This window comes from Bubalus bubalis, chromosome 4, assembly GCF_019923935.1.
Source record: "Bubalus bubalis isolate 160015118507 breed Murrah chromosome 4, NDDB_SH_1, whole genome shotgun sequence".
Lineage (NCBI taxonomy): Eukaryota > Metazoa > Chordata > Mammalia > Artiodactyla > Bovidae > Bubalus > Bubalus bubalis.
The window spans coordinates 126510843-126528648 of record NC_059160.1 but is presented as its reverse complement, the minus strand read 5'-3'; the positions used below and the strand labels follow the sequence as shown (position 1 = coordinate 126528648).

Sequence of the window (17806 nt, the reverse complement as noted above, 5' to 3'; positions counted from 1 at the left end):
TGCCAATGCAGGAGACACAGGAGATGTGCGTTTGATCCCTGGCTCAGGAAGATCCCCTGGAGAAGGAAATGGCAACCCACTCCAGTATTCTTGCCTAGGAAAACCCATGGACAGAGGAGCCTGGTGGGATATAGTCCATGGGGTTGCACTGAGCCCACACACATATATAAATGCATATGCTGTGCTGTGCTTACTCAGTTGTGCCCGACTCTTAGGGACCCCGTGGACTGTAGCCCGCCAGGCTCCTTTGTCCATGGGGATTCTCCAGGCAAGAATACTGGAGTGAGTTGCCATGCTCCAGGGGATCTTCTCAATCCAGGGATCAAATCTAGGTCTCCCACATTGCAGACGGATTCTTTACCATCTGAGCCATCAGATCAGATCAGATCAGATCAGTCGCTCAGTCATGTCCGACTCTTTGCAACCCTATGAATCACAGCACGCCAGGCCTCCCTGTCCATCACCAACTCCCGGAGTTCACTGAGACTCACATCCATCGAGTCAGTGATGCCATCCAGCCATCTCATCCTCTGTTGTCCCCTTCTCCTCCTGCCCCCAATCCCTCCCAGCATCAGAGTCTTTTCCAATGAGTCAACTCTTCACATGAGGTGGCCAAAGTACTGGAGTTTCAGCTTTAGCATCATTCCTCCCAAAGAAATCCCAGGGCTCATCTCCTTTAATGTATATACACATACTCAGATATATATGTACCAGATATATCAGTCCATCTAACTGTCTATCCCTCCTTCCATCTATCTACCACCTACATATATCTATATATGTATCCATGCACCTAGGTATGTGTACATGTAAATACATTTAATGTTCATAGGCAATTTAAACACCCCTCTGTCTCCACAATATTGAAAAAAGCACGTGAGTCCCCTTAACTAGGGATGACATAAAATGAGAAGTGCAGGGAAATCCAATTGGAATCTTACTGAAATAAGGAGATGTGAAATGCAGAATTCTCGGTCTCCCATCTGCAGCACTGAAGGTGAACGTCTGTGAGGACAGCATAGGTGATGACTTGAGGCAAAGCCGCTGGCCAGGGAGTTCCTCCTCCTCTGAGAACACTGTCTGCACCATCACACCTGCCTCTGCTGGGGTGGCTCTTCACGGCTGGTTACGAGATGTGCAGAGCAGGGCGCCACTGGCAGTCAGCAGGGGGCACCAAGGTCTCACGCCTCCACCTGGGCGTGTTCACACCCAAGTCCCCTCTCCTGAAATCACTGCCTAGCTCCCTCACTTGGCAGCTGATTATGTGCTGTCTCTTGTGAAGTTTCTTGGGTTGTTTTTTAACATGTCATGTGTAGTTGTTCCAAATGAAACATAATTTCCCCAGAAATACCAGATCACGTCTTTTTTTGTATCTATTCCCATTTTCCTGATTCCTCCACCCATGCCTCTACGTGTCATAGCTCATACTAAGCCTTTATTAAGAATTTTGCCTCTCATAATAGGACCAAAATTCCAACAAGATACTTTTAATTAGAAAAAAAATATTCTCCTGAAAACAATCAGAATTTTACTGCCTGGAATTCTTGCCTGGAAAATCCCATGGACAGGGGAACCTGGTGGGCTGCAGTCCCTGGGGTTGCAAAGAGTTGGACACAACTGAGCACGCGCATACAAAACAGACTCACACACACAGAGAACAGACTTGGGGTTGCCAAGGAGGACAGGGGAAGAGAAGGGACCGACTGGGAGCTTGGGGTTAGTAGATGCAAACTATTACATTTAGCATGGATAAACAAGAAGGTCCAACTTTATAGCACAGGGAACTATATTCAATACCCTGTAATAAACCATGACTAAGTGTTGAGCTAGTTCATAAGTTGCTTATTTCATCTCTACAGCAAGTCCCCTACATACCAGTGAGGTTCATTCCAAGAGCACATTTGTAAGTCCAGCTTGTTCGTAAGGACAACAAAGTTAGCCTAGGTACCCAACTAACACAATTGGCTACATAGTAATTACTGAATTAGGTTTATAATACTTTTCACACAAATAATACATAAAAAGCAAAAACAAAAAAAAAGAAAAGGTTTTAAATCTTACAGTACAGTACCTTGGAAAGTACAGTAGTACCAGCTACATCATTGCTGCTTTTAAGCTTGCTTTCAGACACCCAGGGCTAGAAATAAAGATGCTTACTCCTGTACTCTGGACAGTGCTGTACAGTAAAACACACAAAAGCACAACCATTGGTAGAGGAAGCACGCGTGTGACAAAGTACGACAGATGTGTGAACTAACTTACGTGCCTGGATATCTGAACGTACATTTGCATCTTTGAAAATTTGCAACTTGAAGATTTGTATGTAGGGGAATTACTAAATATATATATACTTAAATGTATACAAATAAATTTTTAACCAAAATACTATGTCCTAGAGAATGGCCTACTTGGTACACCAATGTTACTAAGTGGTATGTGATGAGAAAGAAAGGTTCAAAAACTGTCCTACCGGTCAGTCTACACTTTTCCTTGACTTGGAAACCCCCCAGAGCTGTCTCCTGGCACCCCTGGGCTAGGGGGAACTTGCCAGGCTGCTATTTATTTTCCCCATATCTCCAGCTACTCCAGATTTCATTTCATCAGTCTGCCATCCTTCACCAAGGTCCCACAGGTTCTTTCAAGCATCCCCCAGATGCATTCCTACCTGATTCCAGACCCTCACACTTTGATATGCAACCACCTATGCAAAGGGTAGAAAAAATATGTAAAGATATATTGGAAGTCAGATGTTTGGCTTTGGGAGTGAGTCAAATAAAAATCAGGGCATTGAGCTCACTCTTGGGCATATACCTGGGAAAGATGAAAACTCTAGTTTGAAAAGAAACATGCACCCAATATTCACAGCAGCACAACTCACAATAGCCAAGACGTGGAAGCAACCTAAAAGTCCATTGACAGATGAATGGATGAGGAAGATGGGGCACATGTCTGCAATGGAATATTACTCAGCCATAAAAAGAGCAAAAAAGCCATTTGCAGCAACATGGTGGGACCTAGAGAATATCAGGCTTAGTGAAATGTCAGAGAAAGACAAATATATGATATCACTTACATGTGGAATCTAAAAAATGATGCAAATGAACATATGTATGAACAGAAAAAGATTTGCAGACACAGAAGATATACTTGCAGTTCCCAAAGGGGAAAGGGTGGGAGGGATAAATTAGGAATTTGGGATTAACAGATACATATTACTAAATATAAAACAGATAAACAACAACAGATACAGCAAAGGGAACTATATTCAATATCTTGTAATAACCTACAATGGAAAAGAACTTGAAAAAGAACACTATATATATATGTGTGTGTATGTGTATACACACTCTCTCTCTAGATATAATAAATATATATATATACTTATATGTAAAACCAAACCACTTTCTACACACCTGAAACATCATAAATTAAGTATAAAAGTGAAAGGGAAAGAGTCACTCAGTCGTGTCTGAGTCTGCGACCCCATGGACTGCAGTCCGCCAGGCTCCTCTGTCCATGGGATTCTCCAGGCAACAATACTGGAGTGGGTAGCCATGCCCTCCTCCAGGGGATCTTTCCTACCCAGGGAATGAACCCATGTCTCCTGCACTGCAGGCAGATTCTTTACCATCTGGTAAAAGTATACCACCAGGGTATACTTCAGCTTAAAAGATTAATGCATTGAAGGAGGGACTTTCACCTACAGATAAAAAGACAGGACAGCTAGAGTGAGCCAGTGTTGGTGGGGCTCCAGAGCACAGGAGGTCTCAGATGGTAACATTATGTTCACATGATGTTCACATTATGTTCAATAGATGGAGGGGACAGAGAAGACGCTGAAGGAAGAGCAGCCTCTGGTAAATGCTGACTCCACGGTCACTTCACACCATGGGGTCTAGGCTCAGACCTTCCTGTTAATGAATTCCAGGGGCTGCCACCATCCTACTGGAAAGGAGCAGGATCTTACGGTCCTGTCCATTCCCTCATGTCCTCTGCCTGCCTTTTGTCTGTGGGAAAACTTAGCCAAAGATAAGTTTAATCAGAGAAGTGAGAAAATGCAGAAACAAAGGAAAACGGTCAAGTAGGAGTGAAAGTCGCTCAGTCGTGTCCGACTCTTTGGGACCCCATAGACTATACAGTCCATGGGATTCTCCAGGTCAGAATACTGGAGCGGGTAGCCGTTCCCTTCTCCAGGGGATCTTCCCAACCCAGGAACTGAACCCAGGTCTCCTGCATTGCAGGTGGATTCTTTACCAGCTGAGTCACCAGGGAAGCCTGAAAACAGTCAAAGAGACCAAACAATAATACTTTAGCCATTAAGCATAGTCAAGGTCCTCTAGTTCCTTCTCAAGGGCAATAGAAAATATTCTGAGCCATGTCCTATGAACCGTTTTGCAGATGCGGAAATCCCCATCAGGTGAAGAAGTTAACTACACGATGACCAGACTGTAGACATGACATAAACTACAGTTCTGAGAACTGGCCTCAAAAAAAAAAAAAAAAAAAAAGGAAACAAGTCAACCCTGGAACTGAAGATTAACTGTACTTCAAACAATCAAGATGATGCTGGTCAGGTCATTGATGACCCATTCCAAGATGACTGTCAAGAGCTGAATATGCTGTTCCTATCTGTAGCCCACTGATTGTTGGAGGGGGGAGCCCACCTTTGGACTGGAGTCTGTCCTCTCCCTATCCATGGCTGCCAGCATCCAAAATAAAGCACATTTTCTGGCTTTTTGAGCAGCAAGCAGCCAGACCCTACTTTCCGTTACACTCTGAAGACTTCAAAATCGATCTGACACTTCTCATACCATGCTGATCCCTGTGACTCACTAGGGGTGTCTTTATTGTCCAAACCAGTAGAATGAGAGGCAGCCACTAGGCAAGAAAAACGACAGACAGGGGCAGGCAATCAGGTCCCACCAAGACAGCACATGGAACCAGGCAATGTTTCATTGGGAAAGCAAATCTACAAAACAGTGGTCACCATGACAATGGAGGTGGGGGGAGGATAGGAAAACAGGAGGGATTTAAGAAAGATTTGACATTGCTTTTACACATCTTCAGAAAAAGCAATAAAGCTCTGATGAAGTCGCAGGACACATACTCTCAGGGGGTGGAAGAGATCTTAAGAGCACCAAGTCCGACTTTACATCCATCTCCTGACTTCCCTCACAGTCCATCTGATGGTGATTGGATTGGCCAACGCTTGCACCCCATGCTCAGCCCACCTTCCTGCTGTCTCAGGACAGATTCAAATGCAAGGGAGGACCACAAATAAAGAGGCCACAGGTAGAACACTGCTCCAGCAGCTAGGTATGCTAAAGTGAAAGTGTTAGTCACTCTGAAAGTCTTAGTTCCTCAGTTGTGTCTGGCTCCTTCCGACCCCATGGACTGTAGCCCGCCAGGCTCTCTGTCCATAGAACTCTCTGGGCAAGAATACTGGAGTGGGTTGTCATTCCCTTCTCCAGGGGATCTGCCCCACCCAGGGATGGAACCTGGGTCTCCTGTACTGCAGGCAGATCCTTCACAGTCTGGGCCACCAAGGAAGCCAAGGTGTGGAAAGGAAATGTTAAAGATGTCCTGATGTGCAACTTCTTAACCTTCCTGATCCTGCGGTCCATGGCTGACATGAGTTATTCTGCTTCTACAATCCTTATGTCCTATTTCCTATCTTAAAAAAAAAGTTTCATTGATAGAGAGCCACTGCTTTTTTTTTTTTTTTTTTAATTTTATCTATTTTTGGCTGTGCTGGGTCTTTGATGCAACACACAGGCTTCTTGTGGTGGTGGCTTCTCTTTTTGCAGAGCGCAGGCTGTAGGGCACACAGGCTCAGTGGTTGTGGCACATGGGCTTAGTTGCCCTGTGGCATGTGGGATTTTAGTCCCCAGCCCAAGGATCGAACCCGTGTCCCCTGCATTGGCAGGTGGATCCTGAACCACTGTTTCACTGGGGAAGTCCCCCCACTGCTCTTTTGTGATGCTACTTTTCATACTCTGTCAAGTTTACACAGTTTCAGAATATTCCAATAAGATGACCAGCCCATGATCTTTAAATACAATGGGTTTCACCCTCTCTTTGCTTGTGGTCCAAACATGTTTATTAAGGAGAGCTCAATCCCCAAATTAATTGAAGGTCAAGGCATTATCATTATTCACTGGGATGATGACATCAGATCAATTCATTGGTGATATTTTAGTCTTTCTTTGCAAGCAAAGTCTATTAATGCTATGACGGAGCTTAAGACTCAAATCTCTGCTGAATGAGATTTTTGATTTAGTCAGATTTTATTTGAAAGAATACACTTTAAATTTTATAGCATTTTTATAGGTCTCAAAGGACCTTGCACACACCTGTAGAATAAAAAAAAAGAAGGAAGTATGATTTCTATGTTGCAAAAGAAAGAAGCTCTGATTCAGAGAAGGTAATTATTATTTACTAATAATTCCAGGAATGAATCTATTCATCAAGACCAGACTCTAGATGTTTTCAGTTTCTGTACTGATTGTCTTCACAAGGTTTACACAACAAGCATTTCAAGAACTTAAAAAAAAAAAAAAAACTATCTGTAAAGAATAAAGAATAACTCATCAACTGTTGGTTGTCTCTGAAAGTGTTAGTCGCTCAGTTGTTCAGACTCTTTGTGACCGCATGGACTGCAGCCCACCAGGCTCCTCTGTCCATGGAATTCTCCAGACAAGAATACTGGAGTGGGCTGTCATCCCCTTCTCCAGGGGATCGTCCCTACCCAGGGATGGAACCTGGCCTCCCGTGTTGCAGGCAGATCCTTCACCTCTTCTTTCCTGTCTGAGCCACCATGTTGGTGGTCTGTACATGGTAGTAAATAGAAGTTGCCTTCTCAGCCCTGTGTCTGTCCAGGACTTCTGCCCAACAGGAGAGATAAGCTCAGATCAAAAATCTACCCCAGTGGACTTCACTGGTGGTCCAGTGGTTGAGAGTCTGCCTGTCAATGCAGGAGACAAGGCCTGGTCCGGGAAGATCCCAAGTGCCACGGAGCACCTAAGCTCATGTGCCACAACTCCCAAGCCCAAGCTCAAAGAGCCCATGCTCTGCAGCAAGAGAAGCCTGCATGCCCCAACTAGAGAAGGCTTGTATACCATAACAAAGACCCAGCACAGGCAAGCAAAAAAAAAAAAAAGATAATAATAATAATATCTTTTGGTGGTGAGTACCAGAGTCACTCAATGGATTAAATCAACTCATATTTCTCCACATCTTTAAATTTACAGCTAGTCTTCTACTATTTTAGGAAGTTTATGATTTGAACTTTATTTTAAATTTTGCAATAAAATTCCAATGGTATAAAGAAACCAAATAGTACACAGGCTATTGCTTTCAAATAAACTGTCCTACCATCTGAGCCTTGTTGCTGGACTGCCAAGGAAGCCTCCTCCTGAGGGTGGTTTTCTGACTCAGTGGCAGAAACACAAGGCCTGTGAGATGGTTTCTTGGATCGGTATGAGTTGAGGGGTGCCCCAAAGTCTGCACAACCAAAAGGAACTGAAACATGTCCATACATAAAAATAAAGGTATTCATTGGGAGGTCTTACACACTAATTGTGCTTCCCTGGTGGCTCAGGCATGAAGAATCCACCTGCAATGCAGGAGGCACAGGAGATGTGGGTTCTGTCCCTGGGTGGGGAAGATCCCCTGAAGGAGGGCATGGCAACCCACTCCAGCATTCTTGCCTGGAGAATCCTATGGACAGAGGAGCCTGGTGGGCTACAGTCCATGGGGTCGCAAAGAGTTGGACACGACTGAAGTGACTGAGCACGCAAGCACATTAATTGGGATTTAAAATACCAAAACAACACTTGTTACTGAATTTGTCCTAGAGCATAAGTGAAAATGGGCATAGGGTTTTACACTTCCAGAACTGAAGGTTAGGGACGCTATGCTCTGCCGCTTACCAGATTGTGCCAGGAATGCCAAAGGCAGCATGGCAGCCCTGGAGAGATGCATGGGGGTTGGGACAAATAAGGCTGGAGGGACTCAAGGCAGAGTGGTCTGCAGCAACACGGATGGGCCTAGAGACTGTCATACTGAGTGAAGAAAGTCAGATAAAGAAGGGGAGATACAAAACAGGAACAGACTCCCAGACTTAGAGAATGAGCTTACGGTTGCCAGCAGGGAAGGATGATGGGAAGAGCTAGTTAGGGAGTTTGGGATCAACTTGTACACACTGCTATATTTAAAATGTAAAACTAACAAGGACCTACTGTGTAGCACAGGGAACTCTGCTCAATGCCATGTGGCAGCCTGGATGGGAGGTTGGGGGAGAATGGATACATGCGTACGTATGGCTAAGTCCTTTGCTGTCTACCTGAATCAATGACAACATTGTTAATCGGCTACACTCCAATATAAAATAACGAGTTAAAACAAGAGAGAACTCTGTGTAGTCAGCCTGGGCGAGCCCTACACCTGACTATGGGGTCACTGAAGAACGTGCCACCTGGTGGATCTGGCGGATATATTCTGTTCCGTTCTGGTTTCCTCCCACTTTGTAGGATCCTCTCCAAATGTTGCCTCTCAGAGATCACGACTTCGAGGATCTCCCCTAAGAGAGCACTAACCAGTTATAGGCAGGGTAGGAGAATCGGACTACTCCTGTTCACAGTTTTATACGAGGGAACAGTTCTGTCAAATGTGTGGGTGCTAAGTCGCTTCAGTCGTGTCTGACTCTGTAACACTATGGATTGTAGCCTGCCAGGCTCCTCTGTCCATGGGATTCTCCAGGCAAGACTGGAGTGGGTTGCCACATCCGCCTCCAGGCGATCTTCCTGACCCAGGGATTGAACCTGTGTCTCTTACGTCTCCTGCACTGACAAGCAGGTTCTTCGCTAACTAGTGTCACCTGGGAAGCCCCTTCTGGTATATAGCTCTATCCATTTTTTTTTTTTTTTACAGCTGGATTCTAGTTCTTTAAAGCATAATTTAACATTAGATGTGAAGACGCAAACATTTACACCATATATCAAGTAAAACAAAAAGATGCTCAACAATCAGCTTAAGATCTAGAACATTTCCAGGTAAAGCGGGGTTGATTTCAACCCTCTGTCGGGAGCACAGCTAGAGGTTTCTTCTATGTCTTATCATTGAAAGGAACTGGAATAGGAGATATAGTGCATCACAGGAGCATGGGTGCTAGCTGAAGACAGCTCAGACAGAGAGCTCCTGCCTGGAAGTGATTGCTCTAACCTGGTGCAAACCTTGTAAGAGGGAACTAGCAGGATGCCATGAACCAGAGATAGAAGAAAAGTGAAAAGACACTTGGCCAGAAAGGCCTGGGTAGAAGAGCCGTCAGTGGGGATAAGGTACCGCCAGCCCAGCAGGAACCTCCAGATACAATGTGGACCTTATGTGATGAGGATGTGTTCTATGAGGCTAGTGTTCAGGTTGCTGAAGAGGATTGCTTCTCTGACTGTTACATAGAATGCATAATAAGAAGTGAGTTTTCTGAACCTATCATGGAAGAAGACTCACTTCTTAAGTCCTTTGTCTGAAAGAAGGACTGGAACAAGAGCTTTCTCAACACGTTCTTATGGCAAGCTCATTTCTTGAATGTTCCTTGGAATACATAAAAAAAAAAAAAAAAAGGCAAAACAAGAACTTCCTCAAAAGACTGTTGGACAGAATCCACTTCTTGAGTTTTCTGAGTACAAAACAGGCAAGAAGCTTCCTCCTGGAGGAATACCCAACACTGACTTTCCAGATCCTAAACAGCTCACAGAATGTACTAGAATGAAGCCAAGCACAAATAAAGAATACAATGCTCCAGAAAAATAATTGTCTTCACAATTGATACATAAGAGAGTTCAAGAATAGAGAATTCCTGAGAAAGCATCTCCGAGTTCACAGTCACTGAGATCATGGATGTGCAGAATGTGGGAAAGCCTTCAAGGAGAGCGCAAAACTAAAAAGCCATTTTCTGGTTCATACTGAAGTGAAGCCATTTACATGTACTCTTGAATGGTGCGGGAAAACGTTTCTCCCTGTCCAATTTGTATACACATGTACTGGGGAGAAACCTTTTGTGTGTCTGTTTGAAGGCTGTTGCAAGTTTATTCAATCAAATAACATGAAAGTTCACCTTTTAACTCATGCAAAAGCTAAAGTGAGGCAGTGAAAGAAGATGGAAAATAATCCTCCAACAGGATAACATCCATGCTTAGTTGCTCAGTTGTGTTCAACTCTTTGCAACTCCCATGGACTGTAGCCCACCAGACTCCTCTGTCCATGGGATTCTCCAGGCAAGAGTACTGGAGTGCATTGCCAGGCCCTCCTGCAGGGGATCTTCCAGACTCAGGGATTGAACCCGTGTCTCCTGCACTGCAGGTGGATTCTTTACCGTCTGAGGTACCAGGGAAACCCTTAAACAGGATAAGCATATTAACAAAAGAGTGACTGGAAACAAATATGCCTCATATGCCTCACTGATTATTGTTTCAGGAAATAATTTTTAAATCAATATGGCCACCTTACATATATTTTTAAATGTTACTAAGATGCTCCTATAGTCTGTGATAATATTTTAGAACTCTGTGTATAAAGTTACAGTGTGCTTCTAATAGTAAGGTCAGTAATGAACTTACTTCAAAAGCAGAATCTCTAGTTATTATGAATTGTATTTTTGGATATGGGCATTAATGTCTCATACTATAAAAATGAAATTAACTTTGCTTTTTAAGTTGTAGTTTCCAATTGCTTAGCTTTTTACTTTTAGGAATATACTTCTTAATACATGTGATATTTCCAGGTGGCACAGTGGCAAAGAATCTGCCTGTCAATGTAGGAGACTTGGGTTCAAACCCCAGGTCGGGAAGATCCCTTGGAGTAGAAAGTGGCAACCCACTCCAGTATTCTTGCTTGGGAAATTCCACAGACAGAGGAGCCTGGTGGGCTACAGTCATGGTGTTGCAAATGGTCAGCCATGATAGAGCATACATACATAATCCTAGAGAATGCAAATTTTGCATTGAATTGCCAATAAATGAATGAACAGCTGAACTTTAAGTTAAATATGACATTTAATCATTTTACTTTTTATCACTGTATCAAACCATATTGAAGTCATATAGTAGATGTAAATGGTTATTTGATGGTATCAATCCATTTGAATCCATTTTAGATATTTTAAAATAAAAGCAAATATTCCCACCCAAAAGAACTAAGACAATATGTCCTTCTTTTTCTTCCTTTCCCCCAATAAAGTACTGCTATCCTGGGCTTATCTTCCCTATATATTTCTTTATAGTATATACACTACATATATATACCACTCATCAATTCGCAGTTTAACTTTGTACGCTTTAAACTTTGCATCAGTGGAATTACAGTGACTACCTTCTTCTGTGACTTATTTTTTTCTTTTTTTCCTAATACTATGTTCCAGAAAGTGATCCTTAGAGATGCCTACTGCTGAGTTTCACTCATTGTCACTTCTCTATGGCATTCTATTGTGTGTGTATAACACAAATTATTTCCATGTTGCTACAGGGGTATTTGGGCTTTCCTGGTGGCTCAGGAGGTAAAGAATCTGCCTGCAATGCAGGAGACCTGGGTTCAATCCCTGGTTCAGGAAGATCCCTGGAGAAGGAAATGGCTCTCCACTTCAGTATTCTTGCCTGGGAAATCTCACAGGCAGAGAGAATCCTGCTGGGCTACAGTTTATGGGGTTGCAAGGAGTTGGACACAACTGAGTGAATAACACACACACACACACACACACACACACACACACACGGGTATTTGGGTTGTTTTCTGGTATTTTGTTATTATAGACTTTGCAGTTCCTATGAACTGTTTTTAAAAGGGATAGTAGCAACTTAGCTTTCTACCAATGAGTACAAGCTCTAGATATTGCACATGTCACTGTTTGATTTGTTAATTTTTGCCAGCCTGATGGGCACAAAAGGCATCTCTCATAGGTCTTCATGTAAAGTTCCTAGATCACTAAAGGAAGTTAAGCATTTCATATATTTATTGGCCAACAGGTTTTCTTTTCCATGGCATGCAGGTTAAACCCTTTGCCCATTTTTCTATTATATATATATATATATTTATAATAAGCAAGATATTTAAACATCTTAAAATTTGATTAAAAACTGCTGCTGCTGCTGCTAAGTCGCTTCAGTCGTGTCCGACTCTGTGAGACCCCATGGACTGCAGCCTACCAGGATTCTCCCCATGGGATTCTCCAGGCAAGAACACTGGAGTGGGTTGCCATTTCCTTCTCCAAAGACTAGGTACCCAGAAATAGAAAACAAATCCACTTTAACATTAATACAGAATCTTAAAGGATGCCAAATAGCCAAAACTATCTTGAAAAAGAAGAGGAAAATTGATTCTTGATGTCAGAATATAGTACAAAGCTACAATAATCAAAACAGTATGGTACTGGCATAAAGACAAACAAAACAATGAAATAGAACAGACAGCCCAGAAATAAATCCTCACATATATAATCCAGCAATTTTCAACAAGGTTGCCAAGACCATTCAGTGGGGAAAATGTCAGTTTCTTCAACAACCAATGACGGTAAACAACGTGCAAAAGAATGAATGTGGGTCCTCACCTTGCACTGCACCCAAAAATGAATGCAAAATGGATAAAAGACTTAAACATAAGACCTAAAACCATACCACTCTTAGAAGAAAACATAAGAGTAAAAAAAGCCTCATGACATTGGATCTGGCAACGATTTCTTGGATGTGACACCAAAAGTGTTAACAAAAGCAAATGTAGATAAATTGGATTACATCAAAATTTAAAACGTCTTAGGTCAAAGGACAGCATCAATAGCATGAAAAGGCCACCTGGAGAATGGGAAAAAATATTTGCAAATCATTTATTTGATGATAGTGGGTTAATGTCCAGAATGCATTAACAAAACTCCTACAGCTCAACAGCAACAACAAAAAGACCAAATAACCTGATTAGAAAACAAGCAAAGGACTGGAATGGATGTTTCTCCAAAGGTGAAATAAGATGGCCAACAAGCATATGAAAAGATGTTTAAAATCAATAATCATTAGAGCAATGCAAACCTAAACTGTAATGAGATATCACCTTACATCCATTACAAGGGCTAAAATAAAAAAAAATTTTTTTTAAACACAGAAAATCATAAACATTGATGAGGATGTGAAGAAACTGGAGCCCTTGTGCACATCTGTGGAATGTAAATCGGTGTGGCCGCTGCAATTCAAAACAGTGTGACAAAAAAATTAAACTAGAATTATCATATGATTCAGCAATTCCACCTCTGGGTATATAAGAAAGAACTGAAACAGAGACTCCAAGAGGTATTTGTACAGCCATGTTCAGAACAGCATTATTCACAATAGCCAAGACATGGAAGCAATCCAAGTGTCCATTAATGGATTAATAGATAAACAAAATGTGGTATCAACACAAAATGGAATATTATTCAACTTTAAAAAGGAAGGAGATTCTGACATAGGATACAATATGATGAATCTTGAGGACTATTATGCATAGAGCTAGGTGGCATAATATTAGTGACACAGGAGGCATAATTCTAAGAGAAATGTCAGTCACAAAAAGACAAATACTGTATGAGGTCTCTAGAATAATCAAATACATAGAACAGAGAGTAGAGCAGTGGCTCCCAGGGGCCTGAGGGGAGGGGAAGAGGGATACTGTTACTTAATGCAGACAGAGTTTCAGTTTGGGAAGAGGAAACAGTTTTGGAGATGGATGGTGGTAATGTTGTACAACCGAGTCAAGTACTTAATACACTGAATTATACAGTCTTAAATGGTTAAGATGGTAAACCTGATGTCATGCATATTTTACTACAATTAAAAAAAGCAACACAACACTGCAAACCAACTATCCCTGTGTCGTGCTCAGTCGCTTCAGTTGTATCCGCATCTTTGCTGCCCCATGGACCACTGCCCCCCAGGCGCCTCTGTCCACGGGATTCCCCAGGCAAGAATACTGGAGCAGGTTGCCATGCTCTCCTCCAGGGGATCTTCCCCACTTCCCCATCCAGGGATCAAACCTGAGTTTCTTGTATATTCTGTACTGGCAGGCAGGTTCTTTACCCCTAGCACCACCTGGGAAGCCTGCAAATCAACTATATTCCAATAAAAATGTAAAAAGAGAGAAACAACATAGACAGGAATTACATCAGGCTTCTTGTCAGAAACTATGCAAACCAGAAGATAATGGAGAGACTTTTTTTTTTGGTACTTTTCTGGAAATAAACCAGTGAGGGAGTGATCTCCTCTGAGGACATGGAATTTCCATGTTTCTTCCCTACTCTGCTTTGCCTAGCTGTACTGTAAAGGGGAGCAAGGGACTGGCATTTGTTGCGTGGTTCACTCCTTGCAATTTGTTGCGTGGTTTACTCCTTGCAAAGTGCTTTAGAAACTTTGACCTTGAGATCTTACCCTCTTAAGTCAGTACTTCCTGAAGTACCTGAAGTCAGTACTTTCTGAAACTTGGCTTCCTCAAGTTACCAATGAAAAGAATATGACTTGGAGAGATTAAATAAACTGCCAAATTAGGACAGCTCATACATAGTGGAGCTTGAGCCTCAAACAAAGCTCTGTCTAACGTTGACAGACCTCATGTTGGTTTGTTTTCCTTTTTGGCCATCTGGTGCAGCATGCAGGATCTTAGTTCCCTGACCAGGGATAGAACCTGTGCCCCCCGCGGGTAGAGCTATAGAGTCTTAACCACTGGACCACCAGGGAAGTCCCTGGAGAGACATCTTTAAGATACTGAAAGAAAAAAATTCTATATCCAGTAAAAACATCTTTCAAACTTGAAGGCAAAATAAACAGCCTGCACACCTGATCCCCCGACACACAAATCAAATGCCTATTCTCTGCAAGGTACTATTCTAGGTTCTGGGTGATGACAATGAGAAAGCCAACATACATCCTAAAAGAGAGAGGACACAGCAAACACTCATGTAAATAAAGAGTGGACTAGATGCTCTTAAGTACTGTGGAGAAAAGAGAGCAGAGACAGAGAGAGTGAGTGCTGAGCTCTAGGATTAGGAAAAGCCTCACTGGAAGAGGGACATCTGAGTGGAGACCTGACTGAGCTCTGCAGGTACAGGCAGAGAGACCTCTAGAAAGAAGAGAAACCAAGAGCAGGGGCGCAGAATCGGGAGTCAAAGGCAGAGGGCAGGGCTTGGAGGCCCTGGACAGTTCAGAGGTCAGGGAGGAGGAGGGAGAGGAGCCAGGGAGGACTGGGGGTGACACAGAGAGTGTGGGGTCCCAGGAGTCAGGGGAAGAAAGTGTTTCCAGAAAGGAGGTGTGACCATGTGAGGGGAAGACTGGAACTGAGAATGACTCTGGACTTGGCACGTCTGCTCTGATCAGGGCATCTCGGTGATTGTGGGGTTAAGAGAGAAAGGGAGACAACCAATAAAGACTGCTCTGCAGGTGAACTTTTCTCTATTCAGAGATTAATGAGGTGGCCCTGGGGCAAGGGAATTTCGCAAATTCTTGGAGCTACTATATTATGGTTAGCTGATGGGAACGTTACACCAAGAGGTCAACAGTGATGAGCAGGAGGGAGTGAAGGCAGCTGCTGGACTGCAGTCCTGGAGGAGACAGAGATGGGCTCCCTGGGGTGGGGGAGAGCTCAGAGAGGATCATAGCTGGTGGCCTTCAGGATATTAACTTTGTCAGTAATTTGCATGGCTAATATTTTCTCCCAATGTATGGTGCCTTTTTCTGAAAGATATTCTTAATTTTTTTTTTGGCACAACATGTAGCATATGGTGGGGTCTTAGTTACCCAACCAGGGATCGAACCTGTGCCCCCTGCACCAGAAGAAGGATTCTTAACCAGTGGAATCCCAGGGAAGTCCCAAGATACTCTTAATTTTAATGTCGTCAACCTAACCAATCCTCACTTCATTGCTGAGCCCCTGAGCCCCCTCGGGCTGTCAGGATGGAAGCTCCCAATCTAAGGGCGGGGCACATGTCCCCAAGGTTAATGTTGGGTCCAAGGCTCACTTCAAGCTCTGGATTCTTGCCCCTTCCCAGAGTGACAGAGCCCAGAACAGAGGATTAAGCAGGATGTGCTAAGTCGCAACAGTCCTGTCTGACTCTTTGTGACCCTATGGACTGTAGCCCGCCAGGTCCCTCTGTCCATGGGATTTTCCAGGCAAGAATACTGGAGTGGGTTGCCATTTTCTCTTCTAGGGAATTTTCCTGACCCAGGGATCGAATCCATGTCTCCTGCATTGGCGGCGGATTCTTTACTACTGTACCACCTGGGAAGCAGGATAAATTTTACTTAAGATTTCACAAAGGAGGCAGAAGAGAACTTATTTTGCATTGGAAACCATTCTAAGAGTTAAAATTCTCACTAGAAACGTCTGCTTCCCTTTAAAATTCTTCCAGTTCTCTTGGACATCCTTCTTTTAAAAATTTCCCTTTTAAACATCCCTAGCCCTCACTCTCATCAGAACGGAATCTTCCCCAACTCCCACCACTAACTCCCAGGTTTTTCCTCTGCCTTTGCAAGTCTCTTTCTCAGAGCACCTCTGGTCCCCACAGCAGCTGTGCAGCTGGGTTACCAGAGTCAATCATTTGAGTTACTGTACATAGCAACTCTTTCCTTTCATCAGCAATCTTGTGTGTATGTGTTTGATCCCATTAGCAAGGTAACCAAATGCAGAGCCCCATGACCACAGGCACACCTGCTCCAAATACGAACCATAACCCAGATCTCCAACAACCTAGACACGTAAGCAGCCTGCTCTTGTTCCAAGGCCAAACCCATTAGTCAAATAGCTGTTTGCCTAACAAAAACTCATCTCTCTCTGGCTAACTGAATGTTAGAACACAAATAGTCCTGTTTCCCTAAGGCAGATGGAGTTCCAGGAACCACCATCTGGGCCCTGTGTCAGGGGGGAAGCGAGAAGGAGAAGGTAGGGACCAGAGCCCTGGGTCTTGGTATCTGCCCTGAGGCCACAAGCAGAACCTCATTCTGGAACCAGCCTCATGTTGTCCGGAAGCTGCTGCGTGTCAGTTTACCCACAGGAAACATGCTGATGGGATAGGCAGGAAAGAGGCTTCATTTGGTACACTTGGGTCCTGATTCTGCCAAAATCAGATGCCGAGGACACCCTGAGGACCCTGGAAGGATCCTGTTTCCTTCTCCTGTAGAAAGACCCATACCCGAAAGCCCAACCCCATACCAGCCACTGGGCTAGGGCTTTTGCATGCTGCGTGTTAAGTCGCTTCAGTCGTGTCTGACTCTTTGCGACCCCATGGACTGTAGTCCACCAGGCTCCTCTGTTCATGGGATTCTCCAGGCAAGAATGCTGGAGTGGATTGCCATGCCCTCCTTCAGGGGATCTTCCCGACTCAGGGATTGAGCCCACATCTCTTATGTCTCCTGCATTGGCAGGCGGGTTCTTTACCACTAGCGCCACCTGGGAAGCCCAAGATGCACTTTTTTTTTACCACTTTATTTTGAACTAATTTTAGATTTAGAGAAAAGTTGCAAAGATAGTACAAAGAGTTTCCTCATAGGCCTTACCAGGGTTTCCCAAACGTTAACACTGTTTAACCTTTTATATAATCACATACATGCACTCTTTGTTAAGGCATGAATTCTCAAAGTATTTCGTAGAGTCAGAGCAAACAACAGTTACAAGTCTTATCAGCCCCATCTCACAGGTGAGAAAACTAAGGCTCAGAAGAATAAACACTTTACCCAGATACCAAGCCAGTGCCACAGCAGGTCTCTCCCTGTCCATCAGAGGGTGACTTGCGAGTTGAGGCTAT

At 43.5% G+C, this 17806-nt stretch overlaps 1 protein-coding gene and 1 pseudogene across 1 annotated transcript in view; one reads left to right on the top strand and one right to left on the bottom strand.

Annotated features, from left to right (window-relative positions):
* The window catches only part of SLC35F3 (solute carrier family 35 member F3), a 135259-nt gene that overhangs the window by 62435 nt on the left and 55018 nt on the right, over positions 1-17806 (bottom strand). The window lies entirely within an intron of this gene.
* On the top strand, positions 9261-10150 carry LOC102416380 (annotated as a pseudogene).